At 37.5% G+C, this 12913-nt stretch overlaps 1 protein-coding gene across 13 annotated transcripts in view; it reads left to right on the top strand.

Annotated features, from left to right (window-relative positions):
- Window positions 1-12913, top strand: part of RET (ret proto-oncogene) — a 263437-nt gene that overhangs the window by 134134 nt on the left and 116390 nt on the right. For 9 of the 13 annotated variants that reach the window (XM_069019242.1, XM_069019245.1, XM_069019243.1 and 6 more), the window contains one exon: window positions 4430-4507. The exons of 2 other annotated variants lie outside the window; for them this stretch is intronic. The gene's annotated coding sequence lies outside the window, so the exon portion shown is untranslated. Of the gene's footprint in view, window positions 1-4429; window positions 4508-9308; window positions 9723-9994; window positions 10073-12913 lie in introns of those variants that run through there. 2 more of the 13 variants (XM_069019249.1, XM_069019248.1) reach the window with 1 other exon arrangement.

Here is a 12913-nt window from a genome sequence, read left to right as displayed (position 1 = left end):
GGAAAGTTTGTCTATAGTCTAGGTCAGGAGATTTTTGAGAAGCTGTTGCCATTTAGAAAAATATTCCTTTTCTGTTCTTTACATGAAAGAGCTGTAAGTAATAAGTATCTATAAAAGTGGGTCTTTCTGTAGGTCTTTGCCAAGGTGGTTCACTTGCATTGCTGCTGTACCTGTTCACTGGAGATCTGTGGATACCTTTTCTGTAACACCAGTAGCAAAACATGCTTAACCCAATTAATTTAATCTATTTCCATCTGGAAAGTAAGTAGATAGTGTGTGCAGGGAATGAACTTCTATCAAGGCATAATTGAGAAATGCATTAATTGTTCTTGCCTAGTCATTTCCTCTGTCTATAATTCTATCACAAATTTGAAGACTGGTTTTGCCTTTTCTGCTGATAGAGACAGAAGTTGTCCCTGTGGGCTTGAGAAGTGCTTTAGGATGTACAGTTGATGCATGTATGTTGGAGCATGTTCTGTTTGTCAGGACCTGTTTCACAGTTCTATTTGTCTGGTTGTACTTTGGAGAAGAGCAGGTGCCCAGGCCAAGGTTACACAGCCAGCTCTGTTTGGTGTAGCTCTGTAGTATTGTTGCAATAGACAGTCCCACACTCCCTCTCTGTCACTGCCAGCTGCTCACCCCCTTCCTCCTGTGTTCCCTGTAAGTGTCTGGGTGATTATAGCCTGAATGTAGAACAAGGGACTTCACCCAGCCTGAGAACCAATCCTTCTTATTCGGCCAGTTTTTGCTTGGATCAGGCTCTTGATCCAGCCACATTATGGTGGTGTGGTCATTAGTGTCAGCCCAAGGTAAGAGTAAAGAACTGGGAACAGATGGTAAGGCCACATTCTGCATGGCAGCTTATAATGGTGTTTGATTAAGATAACTTTATAATCAACTTCCTAATTATTACTTTTATGCTTTGCTTAAATACTAACCATGTTGAGTACTCTGTCATTTTGCTTCTATCTCACAAAAGCCTTTTATTATCATTGTGTTAATATGCATTTAATTAAAAGTAACAACAATGCAAGTGATTGTTATGAAAGTTCCCAATGAGAGTGGATATACAATCTGTTTCACTGGAGTCATACATTTCCTTCTCTTTTCTCTACGTGCTCTTTTCTTGCACTACTACAATTTGATTGCTTCTGGTGCTTAAATCCCCATATTCAGATGGGTCTATTGCTTCCCCCAACCACCCCTCCCCCCCCCTTTTTTTTTATTCCGTTGACATTGTTTATGTGTTTATTCAGTGGTTATAGCTGAAGTTACTGAGTTTTTCCTTTAGGAGTTCCAGTGCTCCGTTGTGAATCCCAGAAAGGAAGCAGGGATGGGCTGCTTCTCTTCGGAACATACTGCTGGTTTTTAATACATTTTTCCCTGAGTGTCTTCCCTGTGATTCCATACAGAACTCTCCAGCATTCAGCTGAGAAAAACAACTTCATATTTCCTTGCATTTCTCTGCCAGTGCTGCCCTGGACTCTGACTAATGCTAACCAGTGTAATTTTCTGTGACTTTCCTCCTAAGCTTTCCATTTCCACTCAGGCCACAGAATGGTGTTCTCCAATCCACAGCAATTATGAGCATGATATATGAGACAGCTGGAAGAGGGTATTGAGGATAAAAAATGAGATGGTAAACAACAATCACTTCTAAGCCAAGTGCATAGCAGGTCTCAACTTAGGCTCTCTTCAAAACTGCCACTAAAATCATTGAGGATTCTGCTTCCATGTCCAATGCTTTGATCTTTATTCTTTATTTATTAAGTCTGTGTTTGAACTTGGCTCACTCTGCTAAGATGTTTGAAACACATAGTGCTGAGTTGTCTTTGCTCTTTTGCACATGACAACCAAGGCCAGCCTGGGTTTTTTCCCAACAGATGGAAACAAAGTCCACGTTTATATAAAGATGTGTGGAGAACCATGTGAAGATTCTTGTGTGAACGCATCCTAAAATAGCATCCACATTTGATAGCTGGGGATATAAGATAGAATGGGTAGTGGATTTCTGCCCAGGCCTCAGGAAACATGGTTTTGCACTTCTGAAAGAAGTGGGGTCAAGAGTCTTGGTAGCTGGAAATCTCATGATACTGTGTTTGCTGGATGCCAAAGTTATTTGTGAGCATCTCCTGCAGTTCCCCTTCAGTTCCAGCTGCTTTTAGCAAGGGATGCACAGATCCCAGAGGATTAATTACCAGCCTCAAATTGGCAGTACTCCTTCTTGTTTCCATTTGTGATGAATTTCACAATTTTGATTATCCATTTAATAGAAATATGTAAGAGAGGTTTCTCAATTTCTTTTGTTGGTCTCTGACCTTTGGTATTGCTGTTACCTTTTCATGAGGCGTCCTCAGGTGGAAGGCAAAACAACAGAGGTAGATAGGCACATTTTCTGAAGGGATTGTGCATATATTTTATGTACCAAGCAGACGTGGTATGGAATGTGCTGATTTTATAGAAATACTGGAATGATAAGGTATACACATTGAAAGAATAGTAGAAAATCATGGAGAAAATAAGTGATGCAAAGGCTGTTGTTTATTGAAAAAAATATAATTTGCATTATTATTTGGATATTTCTGTTGCTGTGGGAAATACAAAAAAGAAATTTAGGAAAAGTATATTAAACAGTGAAGTGGGTGGGTTTCTTTTTTTTTTATTATTTCTCATGCAAGTATTTACATTTTGATCTTATATTTTGTTTCTTTTACCATTTTTATTGTGTTAAAATGGATAGGGTTGCAGGCATTTAATTGTTACTAATCCCTTAATTAAGCAACCTTGTACTCAATTTAGCTGCATATCTTCTTGATCCAGGAGTACAAATATGCCCCTGAAAAATAAGTTCTCTATATTTTTGGCTGTTGAAGTAAGTGCATGATTTTCAGAATTGTTAGGTATGCTCTGTTATTATCTTAAAAAAACCTTAGAAGGAAAACATACGATAAAAAGATACAAACTCCTTATTGTTCAGAAATAAATCTTTGAAACAACCCAAATCCTAAAATATTTTTTAGAGTAGTTTGTGGAAAGACTTGAAGCTGGTTGAAATATTCCAAATAAATGAGAGTGGTGTCACAAAATCAGAAAAAACCCCACATCTGTTTTGCAGTACATTTTTGAGTTTTGATTTTGCCATTTAAATTTCAAAAATAAATGGTATCTAGTATCAATGGCATTATTTTGTATAATGAATATGTACGTGAGGAAAATTATCTTTTTGTATTTCTATTCTCAGTTCCATTTAAAATAAGTAAGTTAAAAAAACTTTAGTCTTCTTAGATTTTCATGAAAATACAAGTTCTATTTCTTCAATGTTTTTAATTTGAATTTTATTACCCACCCCATGTCTGCAAGAAATATCTGCTTCAGCAATGCCTGCCAGTTTGGATTACCTTCTAAACTCTGCTGCAACAGGATCAAGTTTTTGGGAAACATTTAGGGAAATAATGAGTGGTTTCCATGGGCTCAAACTGTGACTCACTGGGATCATCACCTTAAATAGCTACTTTTTTAATGTCTTTGCGACATCGGTCACCTTCGTGATTCAAAGGAGGTTTGAGGATGCTTGTAGTGAGGTCAAGTGATATAGGGTACCAAAAATATTGATACTTTAAGCTCTTCACCCCCTCCCCCTGTGTGCACACACACAAGTGAGCATTTCACCTCTAATATACTGTAAATGTGCCTCCAGTCTCAGTGGAGGAAGATGTTACTTGAGAGCTGGTGATGGAGTGAACACAAATGAGCTGTTGAATGAGGCTCTGGAGTTGGAGGGTGCCTATTCTCAGTTTTCCAGGAGGCTATTGATTTTGATTGCCTGCAGAAACAGGAAGATTGCACAACATTTAATCATCTTCTGAAAGTCGTTTTGCAAATGTTAAACCTGGGAACCAAAATTCTGCTGCCTCATTCGTCATGTAAAGAATTAAGTGTTAGTGAGCTGCAAAAAACATCTCCTACTGCTGAGAGACAGTATCAGAGTGTAGCAGCAATAAAATAGAATTCTGTGTTTAATAGTTTTGGAGAGACAAAGGACCTACTGTTTTACAGCCCTAGTTTAGACCTACGTTTCATTCCACTTCTTAGCACTCTGCAAGTTAGAATAATGTTGTCAGCTCCACTGAAGCTGAAGGTAGCTTTTGTGGGTTTTACACAGAATAAATAGGGCACAGAAAGTCAGCATATGCAACATTCTGCTCTTCATTTTATTCTATGAAGAAATTAGAGTTTCTGCAAAGCAATAAGAAAATAAAATGAATGTTACAGCGCCTTATTCAGTTACCTCAGGTTTTCTTCTGGGAAGAAAAAAAAAGAGTATACTTTAATGCTGAATATTAATTAGTTAACCCTTACTTTTTCTTGAATCATGTCCACTAATGTCTGCTTTAGACTTTGTTTTCTGATTTTTTAAATTTATTTCCAGGCTGAAAAGGTTATCCTATTGCATTGTAAACAATCACTGAACCTTCTGAAGAGATTTCTCATCTGGGCTGTTTTGCTGGTGAGTTGCTTGAAGCCTGATGCTATAAAGATAATAGAATTAGCAGACCTAGCAGGCCTCATTATTTTTAATTACTATTGCTGCTGCTCACACACTACATGTAATTCAGTAAAGCTGGAGTGGAGTGAGGGGGGGACCCAACAACTCTGCATTTCAAAATTGGCCATCATAGAAGCAGCAGTTGTCAAATCTTCCTATGAATTATGTGTTTTTCAGATGTATCATTCTAATAATATTTTGAATAAATCTCAGAAATTCAATAAAACGAAGGAGAAAAGGGAATGTGGGCCTTAAATAGGTCAAAATCTAAGTACCTTCAGCTCGCTTTTTGGTTCATTTATCAAAGCAAATCAATTGTTATTATTAGCCTATTATCATCATCCTTCCAGTGAGCTGGCTTCATTTTAATCAATATTTGTAATTAAATTACATCAAATGCAGTTTTAAATTGTAGCGACCTAGCTCCATGTAGCCTAAATTTATATGCACATCTTTATCCATTATTCTCATTCTCTATTAATAAGATATTTCTTTACAAATAAGCAATAAGCAGCTGTGTTGAAACATACATCAGAGTTGATAGTGGACCACCTGCTATGTTGAAATGCTGTTTGTCTTTTATTTGTATGGACTATATGCTTTAAATAGCTCTGCAATTGCCATTGAATTTTCCAGTCACAACGCAGAGAGACTGAGGACCAGTGCTCTGGGCCATGGTTTTCACTGGCTCCTTTTGGCTTGTAAACAAAGCATTCATGGACATGGATACAAATAGTATAAATACCATTCCTTGGTAGTTTCTTTTCATCCTGTAAGTATCTGCTCTGCTCCTCCAGGGTTTGTCTGACAGTTACCCAGCTGTGTGTGTCTCAGTGTTCCGATTTCCCCCCATTTGGTATTGCTGCTTTGTGAATGCAGTGCTAAAAGCAAAAGTAGAGTTAGTCTTGCTTTTGTGCCTTGCAGTGTCCAGAGCAGGAATTTTACAGCTTTTGAGGGAGCAACAAAAATGCACTTAATTTGTTGGGGTATGTTTTTTATTGTGGAAGGCTCTGCAGATTGTTCTCTTCTTCCCTCCCATTAATACAAATACAGTAACTGCAGTATGGTTGAGAATAACGGTTTTGCTTCCCTGCAGGGATTTAGACACTAGTTAATCACACAGTAGCAGTTTCCATAAGATGTACTTTCCAGGATGATAATGTGGTTCTAGTTCAAACATTCATATCTTGGAAGTATTCAATATCTGTGTGTCCATGCTAGTTTATGGCAGCAAGGGAAGTCTTACCTTCATTATGATTTCATAAACACGTGTATGTGGGTGGGTGTTAGCACACGTATTTATGCACGTGAGTGTTTGTATATATAAATCAGAAGTCTTTGGTGGCCAATGAAGAGATGAGTGGGAGAAGTCTAATCCTGTTGCCTGTGTATGGAAGTCAATCGTAACAGTGAGGTCAGCAAGGGCACACTCTGCACTACATCTTTCCAAATAATTCTGTTGTAGTTTAATTGATGTGACTCTAGGGCCATCTTTTGTATTTAAATATAATTCTAATCCTTAACTCTCATGTATTGTAGCTGGTCATCCAAACATTCCTCTTAGTAATGAATGTATAAACTCAGAACAATCTAAATTTCCTTGTCTCTGCTCTCCTGCTGACACTTGTGCATGCCATTTCTTAAATATGCACTTTCTGCGTTTTTCACTGACAGGTTATTTTGTCAGTTTTGAGTTTCGTATTTCCTTGAGTGTATATTCTGAAGGCAGATGCAGTTTTCAGTAATACTCTGTCATAAAGGAGCTTAAAAACATGAAACCAAAGTGATCATTACCCTAATGGGAACTGAAGTGCAAGTAACTATATCGCAATGTTACTATGCTTACCTCTATGCCAGTCATATGTGTTGTCATTATACATGTGGGGAGTGCAAAGAAGAAAGTCGTTTTAGAACTGTAATGTGCAGAATCTCTGAATGTTTTAAGGCACATTCATTTCTTTCTTCACGAAGTTTCCCCATTCTCTTTCTTCTTAGGAGAATGTACAGTCCAACATACCCACAGCCTAAATTAGGCAGGTCTCAAGAAGGAAAATGTATGGAAAGATATTTGATGGCACTTGTTTCTGTGCCTCCCACCACCTCCTTTTTTGGAATGTTTTAAAGGATTTATACAGTTATTAAGAATGCTTTCCTACATTGTATGAAACATTCCTTGCCATAATAACTTCTCCAGCACCCACAGTCACTCTGCTGTCACAGGTGTTACAGGTGTTCATTAAGGATTGAGTCCTGTGATGATTAGAATTTTAGGGTTGTATGTATTTTAGAGGATTTTCTTCATCCATAGACATGAAATATGGCACTTTCTCATGTGATTGTACTCTGTAATTTAGAAAATTATGGTTACTTGTGTGTGAATTCATCTTAACACTCAATACTTTAAAACCAGAATAATCAAGAGTGCTTAGTGAAACGCTTTCCCTGTGAAAGTTGATTCATGATTTTGTCTAAGCTGTTTAAACACCTATTTTGCATATTCCCAACATATTCCTTATACTGTCCTGTATATTTTAACTGAGCTGTTGCTGATTTATTGTATACACACCAAAACTGATCAAAAGACATCAAAATCCTTCCAAAATATTGGCGGCCGGGGGGCTCTTTGAGGATGGATGGAGAGAGTTTATTCCAAATGCTTAAAGATATAATGAATGCTGGAGTGCTCAAGCCTTTTAATTCTGATTTCAATCGTTACATACACATGGACTCCTTCTGTCTCATTTCTCCCTTTACTCTGCTGATGGGATATGAGGTGACTTTTGTGATAGAAGAAACCTTATGAGGCTTCTGATAAGTGTGAAACCAGGGTCTTCTCTGTAGCGATAGCCTAGGAGAGTAGCACTTCACTTGCAGGTCAAAAAACCTGTATTGCCACTGGAAGTTGGTAGTGTTTTCTGCAATAGCTGATCCCTCTGACTTTTGGCTCTCCATCATGGCATTCCCTAGTACATATTGTCCAGGTAACTGAATCAAAAAGAGTCAATATGAAAGCCAGTATTTGCTCACTGATACTTCTTTTTGTGAGAAGTTGTTTTTTATTTTAGCTGTGCAAGATAAATACTTGGTTTAAAAAAAAATCCTTTTTAATATGTGGATCTTAAAAACACATTCAGAAGAGTTAATATAACTTTTCCTGACTGATGTAGTTACAAAGAGGTCATGGCACTGGCCAGCTGTGGCAATGAAGACAGCAATATAAGCACCTTTGGAGTATAGGTTTGGCACAGGACAATAGACATTTGGTGAATCAATCTTTGTCCAGTTAACCATGTGCTAAAACTGGTGGCCTGTTGATGTACTTGTCAAAGTATTTGAGACTAAACACGTCATTAGCTGTCTTGCACTTCAAAGTGCGGGGACATGCTCCTGTGAGCACAACTGAAATCTGTATTTGTAAGGAAGGCTGGTGAAATGGAATATGGACTGGAGTTCATTTATGCGGTGAAGGGAGGAGCAGGGAGAGTAATTAAAATTTTAGTACTTCATGTGATGCCTCCTTCTGGGAAAATAGCCACAACAGCAACTACTGCAGCATTTCCATTCATGTCATGGCTGAATAAAATATAGCAAAGTGAAGTTTTATAAAATTTAATTCTGTATTGTAAAAAGAAAAAAATACTGGAAAAAGAGTAGAGACAAAAATGTATCTTCATCAGAGAAAGGATGTTCAGTGCATGACTATTTTCCCATTCCTTTGCGTCTGCATTTTTTTCCTTCCCAGCTTTCAGACGCTGAGGTGATTTTAAGTGCATCTTTATTTCAGAAGAAATTTAAGTACAGATTTGCATGTTCATTTGTGGCTCGGGTTAATTAGAGGTCAGTATTTTGGGAGGGATTAAGGGGTATGTGCAGTTTCTGTGGGATGAACCTCAAAAAGATATCAGTGATTTATCTATCCATATGCATGTGTGTGTGCATATAAGGTATGGTACTTAAACATCTATTACAGAAAACAGCGCCCTGGGGACTTGGGTAATAGATCATTTTAATGTATGAATAGGTTACATCCCTAACTACTAGTTGGGAAGGGTTACTTCTTATGGGAAGGGGGCTAAAGTAAATGGCCAAGAAAATTTATAGTGTTGCAATTCAACAAAAATATTGATTAGAAGATGAGGAACTCCATTTTTATAAACTTAATCAACAGTGATTGTTTGATTTCAGATAGTAGTCTGTCAGGGAGAAATAAGAGCTTTGAACCTGGAGTGGTGCAGGGGGGGAAAGGAGCTGGTAATATTCTAAGGGAAAAAAAAAATGTACCAAAAAACCTAAATCCAAAAGCACGAATGTAACTTTCCAGAAGATTCAAAGGCTAAATATTTAAAAGGAGATAGAAACTGCCTAGCTTTTGTTTTGTTTGCGCTGCCATATAGTTGCGTGACTGGAAATTATATTTCAACAAGCAACTGCTGTATTTATTGGCTTATATTTTATTTTGCTAATATTCTGCTAGTGTCCTGTATTTCCATAGTAATCCTGTAATAATCCATTCCACAAAACAGTAGGTTGCCAAGATCCATTTAAAGCCACGAGTGCTGTGGCCAAAGGTCAGTGCTGGGGGAGTTCTGCTCCTCAGTGTGCAGGTGCCACTTGCATCACAGCCATTAAGCATGAACCCAAAATCAATTTCACTGCATCTTTGCAAGCTGGCAAACGTAGGAGTCACCTCAGCAGGAAAAAAAAAGAGACACAACTGGCACACGCGGTATGTTTTATAAAGAGCTGCACAGGATCTGGAAGAAGTTTTGAAGCTCTTGTAACACTGGTTGTTTCTCCAAAACCAGCTGTTGTATTGTCTCTGCTGCCACCATTCAGGTCTTCTCTGCTGCATTTGTATACTGTATTTCAAGTGACTTGCCAACAACAACAGTCTGATAAATTTGCTTAATGAAGTGAGGTTTACAGTGGTATCAGAAAGCATCTCAGAGTGTGGGCTTCTGATTCTGGATTTAAAATGACAAAGTGTGGCTCCTCTTCACTACGTGATCCACCATGACTGTATGCTTTCATTGCCATGCTAGAGATTCTGCTCTACCTCCTTGCTTGAAAAATTGACTTTCTTTCCCTCACTGGTGTCACAGAGAAGATAAACTTTTAAAAAGCTTTTCCTTCTGAACTTGAGACGATACATCAAGAGGATGGCAATGCCTTTCAGGTAATTTAGTGAAAGGGCACCCAATTAATCAATGTATCAATTTAAAAAATCAGTTGAATACCAATCATTTGCCATAGCAGTCTTGGTTACCTTAAAGTCAAAGCCTAAGTAGTGGTGAATTAAAAAAAATGGAAATAAAAATCCTTAACCTGTTTGGCCCTTGGGTACAGTTTAAGTTATTTTTTCATGATTAAGTTGTGTTTGGTTCTTTATATGAATTAGTTGTTATTTTTTCTTCAGAAAATTGTATTCTTATTGCTTCTATTCATCAGTGATTTACAAGCACAGTGATATAAGGTTCTGAAGTACCAGTGAATGGCTCAACCTCCCAGGATTCTGTCATATGAATGGTAAGTACTCATGTGTTACCTGAGAGCCTCATGTGCTTTCACGGCCCCAGGCTGAAGGCTTCCTGCCTTTGCACAGCTATCTGGAGCAAGCAGGAAGCTGTAATTCTGCCTGAAGGTTCTCTCCCTTTTAAACAGTCTTTGGACTGGGGAATGATCCATGGCTCCAAAGAATGGTGAGCAGCTACTGCTGAGGTGCACCCTATAGGACAAGGGCTCTCTAGGATGTTTCTCACCCACCCTGGCTGCCAGGAAAGCTTTTGTCTGCTCTCACGGGCTTTCTTGGTTGTGGGGTGACTACTGGATCATGTCAGTTTCCAATTCCTTAAAAATTCTCTTGGGCAAGATGACCACTACCGAGTGTTTTTAATTTGACATTTTCTTTAGAAGCTATCAACATCCTGGAAATAACATGTCTGGGAGGTGGCAAGCTGGGAATTGGGTGCCTGCCCAGCCATAGCATAACAAGGCTGCAGGGCACAATTGACTGGGGTGAACAGGGAAATTTCTGAGCCATTGATCCACAAGCCCACATAATGTGTGAAATTGGAAATGTAGCCTGTCAGAAGAAGCTAGCCATATATTTTTAGACTATCTTAAAAAAACCAGTACTCTTAACCATAGTTCTATAGAAAACATTCTTGTGTTTTTGGTTTCTTTTTTCTGAAGGCTGTTTTGAGGTGGGTTTAGTTGTTTGTTGTTGTTGTCTGGGTGGATTGATTGTTTTGGTGGGGGGGTTTTGTTGGTTGTTTTGTTTTTAAAATTATTTTCTACTGGTAAAGATTGTAATTTTTCCTTTTAAAATCATTTTAGTAGACCAGCTTCTCTTTCATGTCACATAGCTTTGTGTGAGCACATATACATACATAGCTGTTCACATAAGTGTTTTTCAGAAGCCAGCACTAAGAAGAATTTTTTGCATTATATTTCTGGATGGTAGAACCAAATGCCTGGCAGGACAAGAAAGTGTGCTGAGACCTATTTAACATGCATTGTCACCAAGAAAAATGAATGTGTAACTGCATCCTTAGGAGATGTCTAATCTCTTCCTGCTTACTTTCTTACCTATGCTTACAAATATCTCTTGGCTTCAGTGGAATTATTTCTGATTTGCATGCATGTGAAACCATCCTAGAGACTATCATATATTCCTCTTTTGTCATTTTTCCCACTTTTTAGAGGGTTATTACTGCACCAGTCCTGTAATTCCTAAAAGAGATTTCCTAGTGGCTGGGAAAAGTTTGTTGGAATCGGCAGATGCCTGTTTGAAGTAGTTTCTCATTCTATGAATGGATTTTTCTGTCTCATTTGCCAAAAGAATATATGAAATAAGGTGGCTAGGCTGGGACAGGACCTTTCAGCACAGCTACCCTCTTGTTTAGTCCATCCACTCCTACTGAGCAGTAGCAATTACCTCTTGCATGAAGCTTTTTGTCTTATTAGGTATGAAGAGAACATTAGCTATTCAGAAACTGGAATATTGCCATCTCTACCTGTGGAGGAGGAGAAGTGAAGGGTGTTTGGGCATTGACCACATTTTAATGTTTGCAATCCTCTTCAAGTTTGGGAGATTATCTTTTGTGCTACGTGCCAAAGCCTTTTAGCATACAAAATTCAGCAATTTTATTCTTTCTCAGCATAAAATTGATGAACCCTACCTATAAGTTTTCTTTTTTAAGCTATACATGATTTGAGAAGTGTTTCTATTCCTAGATATGAAATAAATATGTACCTATGTTTCACAAACTACTATTTAGTAGCATCTACTTCTTAATCATAAAAACCCTTCACCTTAACTACGTGTTTAGTGTCAGTAATGGCAATTGCACAGGATATTTAAAATGAAAGATTTTCCATGACCCTTGCTAAAGAGTAAGCAGATCATTCCTGTAGGGCCCTTTAACTTTTACATAGATTTGAGAACAAAGTACAGTTAAAGACCTTCCATTCATCTCTGAGATAAGAAACAAACTAGAGTTCTAAGTCACCTGGTGGTTTAAAGAGTTGGCCAATGTAAAAGGAAACTAATGAACTCTGCTTGCTATTTTGGTAAGAATTAAAAAGTGAATCAGATCATAAGCACTTAGGTCTTTTCCTACCATCTCTTATGAGTTTCCTTACATTTGGTTGCTCAGGGCAAGTGTTTTTTAACTGGTAGTCCTGTAAATATTCTGTATTCTTGGCAGCAGACTAATTAACTAGAAAAACCTAGAAAGTTATGACCTGATGTCCCACTTTATTGCTTATCCAAAGCACATTAAAACCAGTTCCACAAGAATTAGACCAATCCAATTTGTGTCTAAAGTTTGCTGTGAAGAGCAAATATTGCTGTTTAATTAAAGTTATTAAATTTCTTTTAAAAAGAGAAGAAAAATGTCAATGAGATAGCCTCTAAATACTTTTATTCATTCAAATAATGAACTTATATATTAAATTAAGGAGAAATAATAGGAGAAAGAACATTTGGTGAAAAAAGTTGTCTCATTTCCTTCACTGTGTACCAGCAGTACTCATACCCTTGGCACGTGGAGGGAGAAAAGTCGTGCTTCCAAACATAAAGGTATTTACTGCAATTATAATCTAGATAGAAAACCAACTAGACACCAATGGAGTTCCTTGTAATTATTTTATTTAAACTTTATCTTCTAACTTTTTTTTACATATGCAGTCAAGCTGAAGCTTATTTCTGCACATTTCTAGCTCATAGTCTTCAGTGCTTCTATAAATATTAATTTTAATACTTTCTCAGTGTTTCCAGTATTGCTGGTTCATGTAGCAAATTATGTTCTTCATAAATTACATAGTTTTTGTTATTAGCCTCATATAAATAAGTAGATTTGCCTG

This window comes from Aphelocoma coerulescens, chromosome 6 (assembly GCF_041296385.1).
Source record: "Aphelocoma coerulescens isolate FSJ_1873_10779 chromosome 6, UR_Acoe_1.0, whole genome shotgun sequence".
In the NCBI taxonomy this organism is placed as follows: domain Eukaryota; kingdom Metazoa; phylum Chordata; class Aves; order Passeriformes; family Corvidae; genus Aphelocoma; species Aphelocoma coerulescens.
The sequence above is the reverse complement of the archived record's forward strand: the minus strand, read 5'-3'. Positions and strand labels throughout refer to the sequence as shown.